Here is a 16220-nt window from a genome sequence, read left to right as displayed (position 1 = left end):
CTCCTGTAATGTAAACACAGGAGAGGAAGTGATGTATTCTCTCCTCCGTGTCGGTATTTTTCGTTCCGACACGGAGGAGAGCGGATCAGTGAGTTGCACCAACACATCCCACACACAGTAGAACATGCCAGGCACACTCACACCCCCCCTTTACCCCCCGATCACCCCCCCAATTACCCCTGCCCCCCAGTCACAGTGACACCAATGTCATTTTTTTTTTTTTTTTTTTTTTTTTTTGCATTGGTGTCATTTGTGACTGTAATAACTGTTAGGGCAGTTAAGGTTAGCCCCCTTTAGTTCTAATGTACCCCCCTAACCCCCCCAATAAAGGTTTAACCCCGTGATCACCCCCCGTCGCCAGTGTCACTAAGGCTGGGTTCACATTGCAGCGGTTTATGAGAACGAATGTGATTCGCACCGCACTGCAGTGCAAATCACATCCGATCTCTGTGCGATTCGAGTTAAGCCATTCGCCGCACCCGCCGCACCCGCCACACCCGCCGCACCCGCCGCAAATTCGCACGGGACCCTTTTTTTGGCCCGCAGCAGAATCGGATCGCATGGGTGTTCACACCATGCGATCCGAGTTTGCAGATCGCACTGCGATATGCGAACTGATCTGGGGGTGTCAGTAACATTTCACTGACACTCCCAGCAGTTCGCATAGGGCAGTGTGAACTGCCGCCGGGAGGCATGCGATGCGGGAACCCGCCGCGGATTCGCGGCGTTTCCGCATCGCTCCAGTGTGAACCCAGCCTAATAAGCGATCATTTTTCTGATCGCCGTATTAGTGTCACAGGTGACGCTAGTTAGGCAGGTAGGTATTTAGGTTCGCCGCAGCTTTTTATAGCGCTAGGGACCCCCATATACTACCGCATAAAGCCCCCTGATTGCCCCCTAGTTAACCCTTTCACCAGTGATCACCATATAACTGTTACAGGTGACGCTGGTTGGTTAGTTATTTTTTTATAGTTTCAGGGCACCCGCCATTTATTACCTAATAAAGGTTTAACCCCCTGATCACCCGGCAGGTGTCATTTGTGACTAATAACTGTTAGGGCAGTTAGGGTTAGCCCCCTTTAGTTCTAAGGTACCCCCCTAACCCCCCCAATAAAGGTTTAACCCCGTGATCACCCCCCGTCGCCAGTGTCACTAAGGCTGGGTTCACATTGCAGCGGTTTATGAGAACGGATGTGATTCGCACCGCACTGCAGTGCAAATCACATCCGATCTCTGTGCGATTCGAGTTCAGCTATACAGATAGTATGGCTGAATTCGTGTCGCACCCGCCGCACCCGCCGCAAACTCGCACGGGACCCTTTTTTTGGTCCGCAGCAGAATCGGATCGCATGGGTGTTCACACCATGCGATCCAAGTTTGCAGATCGCACTGCGATATGCGAACTGATCTGGGGGTGTCATTAACATTTCACTGACACTCCCAGCAGTTCGCATAGGGCAGTGTGAACTGCCGCCGGGAGGCATGCGATGCGGGAACCCGCCGCGCATTCGTGGCGTTCCCGCATCGCTCCAGTGTGAACCCAGCCTAATAAGCAATCGTTTTTCTGATCGCTGTATTAGTGTCACAGGTGACGCTAGTTAGGCAGGTAGGTATTTAGGTTCGCCGCAGCTTTTTATAGCGCCAGGGACCCCCATATACTACCGCATAAAGCCCCCTGATTGCCCCCTAGTTAACCCTTTCACCAGTGATCACCATATAACTGTTACAGGTGACGCTGGTTGGTTAGTTATTTTTTTATAGTTTCAGGGCACCCGCCATTTATTACCTAGTCTCACTAGTGTACCCCTAAATTTAGGGGTGTCTACTTTCTAAAATGGGGTCATTTGGGGGGGGGGTTTGTGCCATCTTGGCATTTTATGGCCTTCAAAACTGTAACGCCCTTAGAAAGCCTGAAGGCGGTGCTTGGTTTTTGGGGCCCCGTACGCGGCTAGGCTCCCAAAAAGTCCCACATATGTGGTATCCCCGTACTCAGGAGAAGCAGCAGAATTTATTTTGGGGTGTCATTTCACATATGCCCATGGCATGCGTGAGCAATATATCATTTAGTGACAACTTTGTGAAAAAAAAAAAAAGTTTGTAATTTTCCCGCAACTTGTGGCAAAATATAAAATATTCCATGGACTCAACATGCCTCTCAGCAAATAGCTTGGGGTGTCTACTTTCTAAAATGGGGTCATTTGTGGGGGTTTTGTGCCATCTTGGCATTTTATGGCCTTCAAAACTGTAATAGGTAGTGAGAAGTGAACTCAAAAAATTACGCCCTTAGAAAGCCTGAAGGCGGTGCTTGGTTTTCGGGGCCCCGTACGCGGCTAGGCTCCCAAAAAGTCCCACATATGTGGTATCCCCGTACTCAGGAGAAGCAGCAGAATTTATTTTGGGGTGTCATTTCACATATGCCCATGGCATGCATGAGCAATATATCATTTAGTGACAACTTTGTGAAAAAAAAAAAAAAAAAAAAAAAGTTTGTAATTTTCCCGCAACTTGTGGCAAAATATAAAATATTCCATGGACTCAACATGCCTCTCAGCAAATAGCTTGGGGTGTCTACTTTCTAAAATGGGGTCATTTGTGGGGGTTTTGTGCCATCTTGGCATTTTATGGCCTTCAAAACTGTAATAGGTAGTGAGGCGTGAAATCAAAAATTTACGCCCTTAGAAAGCCTGAAGGCGGTGCTTGGTTTTCGGGGCCCTGTACGCGGCTAGGCTCCCAAAAAGTCCCACATATGTGGTATCCCCGTACTCAGGAGAAGCAGCAGAATTTATTTTGGGGTGTCATTTCACATACGCCCATAGCATGTGTGAGCAATATATCATTTAGTGACAACTTTGTGTAAAAAAAAAAAAAAAATTTTTTTTTTGTCATTATTCAATCGCTTGAGGCAAAAAAATAAAATATTCAATGGGCTCAACATGCCTCTTATCAATTTCCTTAGGGGGTCTACTTTCCAAAATGGGGTCATTTGGGGGGGTTTTGTACTGCCCTGTCATTTTAGCACCTCAAGAAATGAGATAGGCAGTCGTAAACTAAAAGCTGCGTAAATTCCAGAAAACGTACCTTAGTTTGTAGATGTGACAACTTTTGCGCAAACCAATAAATATACAATTATTGACTTTTTTTTTACCAAAGACATGTGGCTGAATACATTTTGGCCTAAATGTATGACTAAAATTGAGTTTATTGGATTTTTCTAATAACAAAAAGTAGAAAATATCATTTTTTTTCAAAATTTGCGGTCTTTTTACGTTTATATCGCAAAAAATAAAAATCGCAGAGGCAATCAAATACCATCAAAAGAAAGCTCTATTTGTGGGAAGAAAAGGACGCAAATTTTGTTTGGGTACAACATTGCATGACCGCGCAATTACCAGTTAAAGCAGCGCAGTGCCAAAGTGTAAAAAGACCTCTGGTCATTTACCAGCAAAATGGTCCGGTCTGAAAGTGGTTAAAGGGCCACTGGAAATGAGCTGCCAGCTGGCTTATGTAAAACCGTTTTCATTCATCCCTTTTGTAGATACATATGTAAAATCACCAGAAAAACTTATTTCTAATTAAGGCAAAGTGACTTTCTTTCCAAATATCACATACTAAGATATCTATAAAAATTACTGCACGCTGCATTTTTTTGTGTAACACATATTAACCACTTGCTTACTGGGCACTTAAACCCCCTTCCTGCCCAGACCAATTTTCCACAAAAAATCCCAACTATGCAGCTCAAGCTCTAATTTTCTATTTAATTGACTGGAGCGTACCTTTCAACAGTGCACCACCCTCTTATATGCAAGAGAGAAGAAAAAAAAAAAAAAAAAAAACTTCTGGTTAGTTCCAAAAATTCCCAACAATGGACTTAAAGCTCATGACACTGAATTATGAGGCAGTAAATGCCTTCTACCTTAGTGATTCCTGTGTTTAAACTGTATTTTACCTGAGGCTCACAAACCCCTCTGCATCCTCTCAGCCTCAACAAGAGGTACATGTCACATTAAACTGCTTTAGAATGCTGTTAAACAGCAGCCTGACGCTAATGAGCTAAAGGCCTCGACACAGCATAGAGGTTGACACAAAGCAGGAGAAAAATAAATAAATTGCTAAGCCTGAAAGCAGAAAGGAGATTAAAAAATAATTTTTTTTTATCCAAGAGACAGAATATGGTTGTGTCACAGATGATTGTTTTGTATTTGCTGTTATCTCCTCATCACTTGCAGTAGAAGTATCATTAGATAGATTTTATTAAATGAATGCATGCTAAGTAATGTGTCAGTGCAATACTTCCAGGTATTTATTACCTCTTACAGGGATCACAGTACTCCTCCTGGCAATGCCTGCATCTGATTGTCTTTCTAGGATGGCACCATCTTTGTTCAGGCATCAATGCAGTTTTCCTGGATTGAGATGTCAGCTCAAAGATGACACAGTCAAAGAAATCAAATGAAAAAAAACAAACAAAAAAAATGATATTTATAAATAAAAAAGTAAAAAAAAAAAATAATAATAATAATAATAATAATAATAATAATAATAATAAGATGACACAGTTATGTAAATCCTGGTGTCTATGCAGTTTTTGGCTGTGTTCACAAACATCTGACAGGGCTCAAACACCTGCTGCACCCTCTCACCTCATGACTTACTACAGTACATAGTTACAAATGTTGCAGTCTGATCGCTGAGGGGAGACTGAGGAAATGCCTCCTCGTGCCTGCAGCAGACTGATGACATCATCTCAGCCTAGGCAAAATCACTGACTAGGACTCGGTGATGGCTATTTAACCACCTCGCGCCCGCCCTATAGCCGAATGATGGCCGTAGAGCAGGCGTGTTCGTCCGGGAGGCCATCCCTGGACGTCCTAATGTTTACTTCCGCGATGCGCGCCGCCGCGGGTGCGCATCGCGGAAGTTCTGTGTTCGCCGTGTCCCCCGGGGACAGGCAAACACAGATCGCTGTAAACGGCCAATCACAGCGGCCGTTTACAGCGCGATCGGCATGTCCAATGGGAGAAGATCTCATATGTAAACATATGAGATCATCTCTCAGCGCCGCTCTCCTTCCTCACACAGACAGAGTGTGAGAGGGGAGAGATGAACGGCTGCAGCGGCAGCCGTTCTGCTTTGCATTCTTTTGAAAAAAAAAAAGTGCTATCCGCCCCAGTGCCACCTGCCCCCAGTGCCACCTGCCCCCAGTGCCACCTGCCCCCAGTGCCACATGTTGTCAGTGCCATTTGTCCCCAGTGCCACATAGTGCCATCTGTCATCAGTGCCACGTATTAGTGCCATCTGTCATCAGTGCCACGTATCAGTGCCATTTGTCATCAGTGCCACCTGTCAGTGTCACATGCCATCTGTTGTCAGTGTCACGTGTCATAAATGCCACGTATCAGTGCCACGTGTCATCAGTGCCACATATTAGTGCCATCTGTCATCAGTGCCACGTGTCATCAGTGTCACGTATAAGTGTCATCATTGCCACATATCAGTGCCATCTGTCATCAGTGCCACCTGTCAGTGTCACATGCCATCTGTTGTCAGTGTCACGTGTCATAAATGCCACGTATCAGTGCCACGTGTCATCAGTGCCACATATTAGTGCCATCTGTCATCAGTGCCACGTGTCATCAGTGTCACGTATAAGTGTCATCATTGCCACATATCAGTGCCATCTTTCATCAGTGTCACGTGTCATTGTCCTGGTGCTTCAAAAGTGTAATAAATAGTCAACAAGTTAGATGTGTAATTTATGCTCCTAGAACACCTGACGGCGCTCCCTGCATGTTGGGCCTCTCTATGTGGCCAGGCTGTGAAAAAGTCCCACACATGTGGTATTGTAATACTCAGGAGGAGTAGCAGATTTTTTGGGGGGTGTCATTTGTGGTATACACATGCCATGTGAGAGAAATAACCTATTACAATGACAATTTTGTGGAGAAAAAAAAAAAAATGAAAAATCTTAATTTTGCAAAGAATTGAGGGAAAAAAATGACAACATCAAAAAGCTCACTATACCTCTTACTAAATACCTTGGAATGTCTACTTTCCAAAAAGGGGTCATTTGGGGGGTATTTGTACTTTCCTGACTTGTTCGGGTCGCAAGAAGCGAGATAGTCCACCAGTACATCAGATGTGATCAATTTTGTGCGATTCGCACCACAGCTTGTAGACTCTAACTTTCACAAAGACCAAATAATATCCACTAATTTGGGCAAAAAAAAAAAAAGAAAAAAAAAAAATGAATAAAAATGCCATACAATTAGCCCCTATTTTGTAGACGCTATAACTTTTGCGCAAACCAATATACACTTATTGTGATTTTTTTTTTTACCAAAAATATGTAGAAGAAGAATATATATTTACCTAAACTGAAGGAAAAAATCGTTTTTTTTTTTATATATTTTTTGGGGATATTTATTATAGCAAAAAAGTAAAAAATAATGCGTTTTTTTCAAAATTGTCGCTCTTTTTTTGTTTATAGCGCAAAAAATAAAAAACGCAGAGATTTTCAAATACCATCAAAAGAAAGCTCTATTTGTGGGGAAAAAAAAAAGACGTCAATTTTGTTTGGGTGCTACATCGCACATAGTCAGTTAAAGCAACGCAGTACCGAATCGCAAAAAGTGCTCTGGTCAGGAAGGGGGGGTAAAATCTTCCGGGGCTGATGCGGTTAAAGACTAAACCTTTTTCTGACACCTGTTGGTTTCACGTTAAAATCACAATTTTTTGCTAGAAAATTACTTAGAACCCCCAAACACACATATACATATACATATATATATATACACATATATATATATATATATATATATATATATATATATATATATATATATATATATATATATATATATATATATATATTTGATTTGACCTCATGATTTGTGGTTTTGTAAAATCTAAAGGAAAATTGTACAAAAAAAAATAAAAAATTCTAAATGTATGGCCGAGCCTAAGAATATGATACAAACTTCAGGTTAGAGAAAGCAAACGTCAACAAAAGTACAATCCCTTTTTGTGGGCTAACTCCACCCACAATCCACTCTTCCCTTTGGGTGGTCACCAGTGCATTGAATCACCTGCCAACTTCTGACAGGTCTAATGCCGCGTACACACGATCGGAGTTTTCATCGGAAAAAACGTGGAAGGTTTTTTTTTGGATGTTTTTTCCAACGGCATTCCGCTCAAGCTTGGCTTGCATGCACACGGTAACACAAAAGTTCTCTGAACTTTCAACTGGCAAGAACGTGGTGACGTACAACACTTCGACGAGCCAAGAAAATTAAGTTCAATGCTTCCAAGCATGCATCGAATGGTTTCCGAGCATGCAGAGGAAATTTGCACGTCGGAGTTGGTACAGACGATTGGAATTTCCAATTGGAACTTTTTTCCCCTCTGAAAAATAGAGAACCTGCTCTCAATCTTTTGCTGGTGGGAATTCCACCAGCAAAAGTCTGATGGAGCGTACACACGGTCGCAATTTCCGACCAAAACTTCACATCGGACTTTTGCTGGCAGAATTTTGCTGTACGGGGCATAAGGTTCAGAAAGCTTGCTGAGCCCCCCCCCCCCCCTCCTTTCCTCCCAGCAGGCTGTAACAAAGATGTCGCAACTCTTGCATCTAGATCAGCCGTTCAACCTTTTCAATGCAGACGAACCCTTAAAATAGTTCTCCAGTCTCAGGGAACCCCCTGCTAAAGATGAGAAACCTACAACTCATGATACATTAGTGTGATGGTCAGTGGGAAGAATGGTCCTTACACTTGTGGTCATTGGGAAGAATTACCTCCTTATGCCCTGTACACACGGTCGGACATTCTGACCACAAAATCAGTTGGATTTTTTCCGACGGATTTTATCGGAAACTTGTGTTGCATACACACGGTCGGAAACAATGTTGTTGGAAAATCCGATCGTTCGGAACGAGGTGACGTTCGTCACGTACGATGGGACTATGTAGAGGCCAGTAGCCAATAGCTTTCGTCTCGTAATTTATTCTGAGCATGCTTGGCACTTTGTCAGAATTCTCTACACACGATCGGATTTTGACGTTGGAAAATTTTAGATCCAGCTCTCAAACTTTTTCCGTCGGAAAAAGTCCGATAGAGCCCACACACGATCGGATTTTTTCCGACAACATAATCCGATCGGACCTTTTCCAATCGTGTGTAGAGAATTCCGACGGAAAAAGTGCCACGCATGCTCAGAATAAATTACGAGACGTGATTTCTGACCGTGTGTACAGGGCATTACAGAGACCTAAAAAGGATCAATGGTGTGAGTGGGAAGTTATCTGAGAGGCAGAAATTACCCAATGCTGAAGGAACCCTAGGGTTCCACGGAGCCCTGGTTGAAAATCGCTGATCTAGATCCACCAATGATCTGCCTACCCTACAAAATGGAGAATACGCCATGTGAAGGTGACACCCCCGCTAGCTCTGTAAGGACCTCAGAAGTTGCAAACTCTAGCAGAGTATATATCTCAGCGCAGCAATCCCAGAGAGCAATAATAAACTGCAACATGATTTAACTTTCCGCAAACCTTTGGAAAAACTAAAGACATCGGGTTAGGGTGGAGCTGCCCTTTAAAAATGTTTCAGATAATAAAAAAATAAAATAAAAAAAAATGTTGCTCCCTCCACCACCAGCGACAAAACCAGGCTTGCAGTGAAAAGCTCTAAACAAAAAAAAAACTCCATAAAAAGCACCAGGCAATGAAGACCTCATCATTAATGAAAACACAACTGCAGCAAAGCCTTCGTCTATTCGCTTCGCCATCACCGAGAAGGCAGGAATTACCCAGCTATGAATAATATTGCAATATATTCATTCAAGTCCTTCCCTCCTAAACCGAAGGGGAGCCAACAACATCTCCCTGCAGTCTAAGCGGAGAGGGGGGGGGAGTTGGGGTGTTAACCCCTCATGCCCAGTATTACCCGTGCAAGAAGGGGCAGGACTGACCAATTCAGTATAAAAAATAAATAAATGCACAGAGCCTAAATCCAATTTATTACGACTCTACTGGTGTCAGGCGGCTAAATTATGCATGCAAAATGCGTCCAGGTGCTCCGTTTCTTTCCAGATTTAAAACGGTTAAAAGGAGAAACGGGGAGGGGGGGGTGGGGGGGGAGAAAATATCTCTCTTCATAGACAACTCTACTCTTCTGTAGCTTCACCACTACGGGGGATGATTCACTAGATACCAGCTTAGCTCCTCAACAGGCAGAGCTCCAGTTTCAACTTCCACAGCTAAAAGACAGATGCCGAGGCAGAGCGCCGTCCCTGCCCGCCCGCCCGCCAATCGCAGGGTCTTCACATCGTGCATTAGGATCATTGCAATTAATGAGGGTGCATCGATCGGAATAATCAATGAAGTGAACTCTGAGAGAAGGTGGGGAGGGGGGTGGTGGTCGCACAGGCACAAATAATTCCCGAACAAACAAAATGATACGCTGCCAGGTATAATGACTACCCAGAGAATAAAAAAGGCACAAAAGGCTAATAAGGGTTACAACCTTTTGCTACGTGAAAAAGATAACGACCCTCGTAAGGAGATTTTATTTCTCCCTTTTATGCTTTTTTTTTTTTTTTTTTTTTTTACAGAGGAAGCAACCCAACAATTATGCGTGGAGACGGGTTTTTATATAAACAATGATGGGTTTTGATGAAAGGAGGGAGGTGGAAGCGCGGCTTGACATCCGTCAGAAAAGGTCCACCGCTGAGACGAGGAGAAAATTTAAAACAATTTAAGGCTGATCGGCGGGTGTCTGCGATATGTATGAAGCTCGCTGCATGCCAGGGATTAACCCCACGGGCTGCGGGAAAAGGAGAGCAAAAAACTCTGGGAGCGGAGATGAGAAATAATAGCAATAAACATAATGAAACAAAGTGTATGTACACAAAAAAATTTAAAAAAAGATGTTGCAAAGTAAAAGGCGGCTTGGGAAAGGAGGGGGCATCATGCATATGTAGATGAGGGCATAGCGGTTTACTCTTCCTACCAGTATGGTCTCGCTGGCACAGTTTTGATAGGGCAGTTGAGGTGCTATGCTGGGTTTTGTCATGCAGGGTAAAGAGACAGGCATTCGAAGTAATGGTAGGCGATTCCTAGAGGTGTTGGCACACAGTTTCCAGAGGGTACATGAGATGTTCTGCTGGGTTTGCTCATGCGGGCATGCAGAGTAGGGATGGATGTGAAGAAAACTCAAAAGGTGTTGGCACCATGGGCAAAGCTGGCACTTCCTTGGCACCATGGGGGAAGTTGGCCCTTCCTTGGCACTCATTTGATAGGTGGCGCTGATTTCTAGCACTTATGTACTGTGGACACTGATTTGTGGCAAGGGGGGGTGGTTCAAATAGGTGTTTGCTGTTTTTTTTCATACAGGGTAGAGACAGACATTATTTTAATGCAATCCCAAAGCTGTTGGCACCATGGGTGAAGCTGGTACTTTCTTGGCACATTGGGTGAAGCTGCCACTTCCTTGGTACCATGGGCAAAGCTGTCACCTTGGCGCTGTGGCTGAAACCAGCACTTTCTTGACACCATGGGTAGAGTTGGAACTTCTTTTGCACAATGGGTGAAGATGGAGCTTCCTTGGCACCATGGGGGAAGCTGGCACCTCCTTGGTACCATGGAGGAAGCTGGCACTTCCTTGGCACATTGGGTGAAGCTGCCACTTCCTTGGTACCATGGGCAAAGCTGTCACCTTCTTGGCGCTGTGGCTGAAACCAGCACTTTCTTGACACCATGGGTAGAGTTGGAACTTCTTTTGCCCGATGGGTGAAGACGGAGCTTCCTTGGCACCATGGGGGAAGCTGGCACCTCCTTGGTACCATGGAGGAAGCTGGCACTTCCTTGGCACTCATGGGAAGGAGGGACAAATAGGTGTTTGCTGAGTTTTGTAATGCAGGGTAGAGACAGATATAATTTCAATGCCATCCCAAAGGTGTTGCCACAATGAGTGAAGCTGCCACTTCCTTGGCACCATGGGTAAAGCTGGCACCTTCTTGGCTCAGTAGCTGAAGCCAGCACTTCATTGGCTCCATGGATAAAGCAAGCACTTTCTTGATAGCATGGGTGAAGTTGGGTCTTCATTGGCACAATGGGTGAAGCTGGCACTTCCTTGGCATCATCGGGGGGAACTGGCACTTCCTTGACTCTATAGGTAAAGCTGGTCCTTCCGTGGTTTGATGAGTGAAGCTGGCACTTTCTTGGTTCCATGGGTGAAGTGGGCATTTCCTTGGCACCATGGGAGAAGCCGGCACTTAATTTACACCATTAGTAAAACTGGCACTTGCTTGGCTTTATTGGTACAGCTGAACCTACTATTGTTCATTGGGTGAAGTTTGCACTTCCTTGACCTGACGGTTGAAGCTGGCACGTCCTTAGTTTGATGGATAAAGCTGGCACGTCCTTAGTTTGATGGATAAAGCTGGCACGTCCTTAGTTTGATGGATAAAGCTGGCACTTCCTTGGCTTCATGGGTGAAGCTGGAACTTCCTTGGCTTCATGGGTGAAGCTGGAACTTCCTTGGCTTCATGGGTGAAGCTGGAACTTCCTTGGCTTCATGGGTGAAGCTGGAACTTCCTTGGCTTCATGGGTGAAGCTGGAACTTCCTTGGCTTCATGGGTGAAGCTGGAACTTCCTTGGCTTCATGGGTGAAGCTGGAACTTCCTTGGCTTCATGGGTGAAGCTGGAACTTCCTTGGCTTCATGGGTGAAGCTGGAACTTCCCTGAATTGATAGGTGAAGTTGGCACTTCCTTGGCTCTATGGGTGAAGCTGGCATTTCCTTGGCTTTATGGGTAAAGCTGGCATTTCCCTGTACTGATAAGTGAAGCTGGAACTTCCTTGGCTCCATGGGTGAAGCTTGCACTTCCTTGGCACCCAATAACGGGGAAAAGTATGTGTTTGAGATGGGATGAAGATTGATGAGCTGTGACTCGATATGGGCACTATATGGTCGGTGGGGTACAGAAGGAGCAGTCGGGTCGGGTGGGGCAAAGTCTGTGACCAGCAGGTGTATGCAGGGCAGACCCCCCATACAACACATCCCAATAGTCGGGATACGGCACTGAGGTGTCCCTGGGGCGCAGGTAAATGTTACCGATGCCGGGAGGGGACGCTGCAATGAAGATGCGAGGGGCCACAGGGGGCAAGGTGGGGCCCCACAGGTGGGCAGTACGGGGGCCCGCAGGTGAGCAGGTTGGTGGCCCCTGCAGGTGAGAGGAATGGGGCCCCCAGCAGGTGAGAGGGATGGGGCCCCCAGCAGGTGAGAGGGATGGGGCCCCCAGCAGGTGAGAGGGATGGGGCCCCCAGCAGGTGAGAGGGATGGGGCCCCCAGCAGGTGAGAGGGATGGGGCCCCCCGCAGGTGAGAGGGATGGGGCCCCCCGCAGGTGAGAGGGATGGGGCCCCCCGCAGGTGAGAAGGATGGGGCCCCCAGCAGGTGAGAGGGATGGGGCCCCCAGCAGGTGAGAGGGATGGGGCCCCCCGCAGGTGAGAGGGATGGGGCCCCCCGCAGGTGAGAGGGATGGGGCCCCCCGCAGGTGAGAGGGATGGGGCCCCCCGCAGGTGAGAGGGATGGGGCCCCCCGCAGGTGAGAGGGATGGGGCCCCCCGCAGGTGAGAGGGATGGGGCCCCCCGCAGGTGAGTGGGATGGGGCCCCCCGCAGGTGAGTGGGATGGGGCCCCCCGCAGGTGAGTGGGATGGGGCACCGCAGGTGAGAGGGATGGGGCACCGCAGGTGAGAGGGATGGGGCACCGCAGGTGAGAAGGATGGGGCACCGCAGGTGAGAAGGATGGGGCCCCCCGCAGGTGAGAGGGATGGGGCCCCCCGCAGGTGAGAGGGATGGGGCCCCCCGCAGGTGAGAGGGATGGGGCCCCCCGCAGGTGAGAGGGATGGGGCCCCCCGCAGGTGAGTGGGATGGGGCCCCCCCGCAGGTGAGTGGGATGGGGCCCCCCGCAGGTGAGTGGGATGGGGCACCACAGGTGAGTGGGATGGGGCACCGCAGGTGAGAGGGATGGGGCACCGCAGGTGAGTGGGATGGGGCACCGCAGGTGAGAAGGATGGGGTTCCCTGCAGGTGAGTGGGATGGGGCCCCCCGCAGGTGAGTGGGATGGGGCCCCCCCGCAGGTGAGTGGGATGGGGCCCCCCGCAGGTGAGTGGGATGGGGCACCGCAGGTGAGTGGGATGGGGCCCCCCGCAGGTGAGTGGGATGGGGCACCGCAGGTGAGTGGGATGGGGCACCGCAGGTGAGAGGGATGGGGCACCGCAGGTGAGTGGGATGGGGCACCGCAGGTGAGAAGGATGGGGTTCCCTGCAGGTGAGTGGGATGGGGCCCCGCAGGTGAGAGGGATGGGGTCCCCCGCAGGTGAGTGGGATGGGGCCCCGCAGGTGAGTGGGATGGGGCCCCGCAGGTGAGTGGGATGGGGCACCGCAGGTGAGAAGGATGGGGTCCCCCGCAGGTGGGAAGGATGGGGCCCCGCAGGTGAGAAGGATGGGGCCCCCGCAGGTGAGAAGGATGGGGCCCCCGCAGGTGAGAAGGATGGGGCCCCCACAGGTGAGAAGGATGGGCAGCAAAATTGTGATTTAATGCAAACAGGGTAAAGCAGGATAACTGGGAGGACGCAACGCAAAGATGGGGGGGGGGGGCATTCCTACGGGGTCAAGGTATGTCAGGGGGCAATTGTGAAAAGGAGGGCAATTAAATTTCTCTATGTGACACATAGTAAAATCATACACCCATTCCATCACAGTAATTACCCCCCTCAGGGCAGAATGTGAGGAGGGGGGGGGTCCTGCCACATAATGGGGGTATATAAATGGGGATGCACTCACCACAGGAGAACATGTCCGGGCCTCAGCTCCTCTCCCTCTTTATTTTTTTGTGTGTCTTTTCTTTTATTTTTTATTATCTCTTCCCAGCTCCTCTCCTCTCCGGCTGCAGCTTCTCTCTCTCTCTTCTACTCCTGGGCTGCCCGTCGTGCCCGCGCCGCGCGCTCCCTTCGAGCTTGCCTGTGCCGCTCCGCAGCGCGTCCTCGTGCTCCTCCTCACTTCACCTCAGGGAGGGAGGCGCGGGCACGAAGCTGAGGGAAGGGGGGAGCGCGCGTGCGCCTGTGCCGCTTCGGCAGTGTGAGAGAGAATGAGGCGGGAAAGGCTCAGGGCGCGCGCCGCCACTCGTCGTGAGGGATGGGGAGAGCCCGGGAGCGCGCTCACCTGTGGCTGAGGAGAATTTTTTTTTTTTTTTAGGACAGAATTTTGTGAAAGGTGGAAAATAAAAAGAGAACATAAAACCTATAAATACCCCCCTTAGACAGTTATATTACCCCTTTCCTGACCTCTTGTTATTCATATCATCATTAGTGATTGCTGGAGGTTGTATTTCACCGAGATTTCTCCCAAAAATTTGGAGGCTTTCAGTGAAATTTCGCCATTACAGCGAAACGAAGGAGTTTTTTTTTTTTGCACGTTTTTAGACCGTAAGACTAGTTAAGCCCCCCGCCAAACATATATATATATATAGTATATACCCCCAAACATATATATAGTATATACCGTATATATGTATATTGTTTCTGAAAGTCAAAATCCTGGAGAATAAAACAAAGGTTATTCCAACTTTTTTTTTTGTTAGCGCATTGGTTTATCAAGCAAAAATTTCAATCAAAAAATACAGCAAAGTTGATTTTAGCGCACACAAACACAATATATTACCCAATTTTTGGGGGAAAACATAAGACTTAGTTGCAGCAAGCAAATAGATACCCAACATGTCAAGCCTTAAAGCGGGAGACCCGCAAAAATTATTTTTTTTAAAAGTCAGCAGCTACAAATATTGCAGCTGCTGACTTTTAAAATAAGGACACTTACCTGTCCCGGGGTCCAGCGACGTCAGCACCCGAGATCGAACTGTCCCTCGGTCCTCGGATTGCTGCCACCGCCATCTTCGTTAAGGGAATCAGGAAATTAAGCCTTGCGGCTTCACTTCCCGGTTCCCTACTGCGCATGCGTGAGTTGCGCAGCACAATGCGAATGGTCAGCGCTGTCTCTGGGACCCGTGTGTGTCCCTGCAGACAGCGGGGCAGGAAGAGGCCCAGAAGTGGGTGCAAAGACCTGTCTTAGACAGGTATCCGCATCCCCCCCCCCCCCCCCCGAATGGTGCCAAATGTGACACTGGAGTGGGGGAGGGTTCTGAAAAGCGGAGGTTCCATTTTTGTGTCAACCTCCGCTTTAAGATTGTGTATAAGTGCCGGTTCACACAGGGGCGGCTTCAAAGGCGTCCAAACTCAGAAGCCGCCACGCCCCAGTGTGACCTCAGCATGGCTTGCAAAACAACTTCTTTAACCACTTGCTTACTGGGCACCTAAACCCCCCTCCTGCCCAGACCAATTTTCAGCATTCAGCGCTGTCACTCTTTGAATGACAAATACGTGGTCATACAACACTTTTTTACATTTTGTAATTTTGCAAACAGTTAATTTTCCTCCTTCATTGATGTACACTGATGGGCACCGATAGGCTGCATTAATAGGCACTGATAAGGCGACACTGATGGGCACTGATGAGGTGGCACTGTTGGGCACTGACAGCTGGCATTGATGGACACTGATGGGTGGCACTGATGGGCAGCACTGAAGGGCACTGATAGGCCGCACTGATGGGTGGCAGTGATGGGCACTGATCGGCACTGGTAGGTGAAAATGATGGGCAGCACTGCTAGGTGGCACTTATAAGGTACTGATTGGCACCACTGGTGGGCATTGATAGGTGGCACTTGTGGGCACTGATAGGTGGCACTGATTGCTGGCACTTACGTACTGTGGGCACTGATTCGTGGCACTGTGGGCACTGATTCGTGGCACTAGCAGGTGGTACTGGTGGGCAACTGGGCACATATGAGGCTCTTCCTCTTTGGGACCGACGTCCCTTCAAACAGAAGCCGGTGATTGGCTTTTTTTCTCCTCATGCTGTCAGTCAATGCAAGCCACTTCGAAGTCGCCTCAAAGTAGTACAGGAACATTTTTCTAAGTCGGAGCGATTTGAGTTGCTCCCGTTAGAATGGTTCCATTGCACTGCAATGGAGTGGGACTTGTCAGGTGGCTAAGTCGCCTGACGGGCCGCCCCAGTGTGAACCGGCACTTAGGGCTCGTTCACACTTGCTTTGCTCTCTAAAAAGCAATCCACATCTGTATTATGATATTTTGCAGTTACAG

General features: G+C 47.9%; 1 protein-coding gene across 1 annotated transcript in view; it reads right to left on the bottom strand.

Moving 5' to 3' along the window:
• The window catches only part of PTPRF (protein tyrosine phosphatase receptor type F), a 1477204-nt gene extending 1463214 nt beyond the window's left edge, over positions 1-13990 (bottom strand). Inside the window, exon 1 of the mRNA XM_077450677.1 lies at positions 13846-13990. The gene's annotated coding sequence lies outside the window, so the exon portion shown is untranslated. The remainder of the gene's footprint in view (positions 1-13845) is intronic.
• Between the last annotated feature and the right edge of the window lie 2230 nt (positions 13991-16220).

The sequence above is a fragment of the Lithobates pipiens genome, unplaced genomic scaffold, assembly GCF_037356315.1.
Source record: "Lithobates pipiens isolate NorthernLeopardFrog02 unplaced genomic scaffold, aLitPip1_a1.2 Scaffold_23, whole genome shotgun sequence".
In the NCBI taxonomy this organism is placed as follows: Eukaryota; Metazoa; Chordata; class Amphibia; order Anura; family Ranidae; genus Lithobates; species Lithobates pipiens.
Note: the sequence above shows the minus strand (reverse complement) of the source record. Positions and strands in the feature narration are given on the sequence as shown.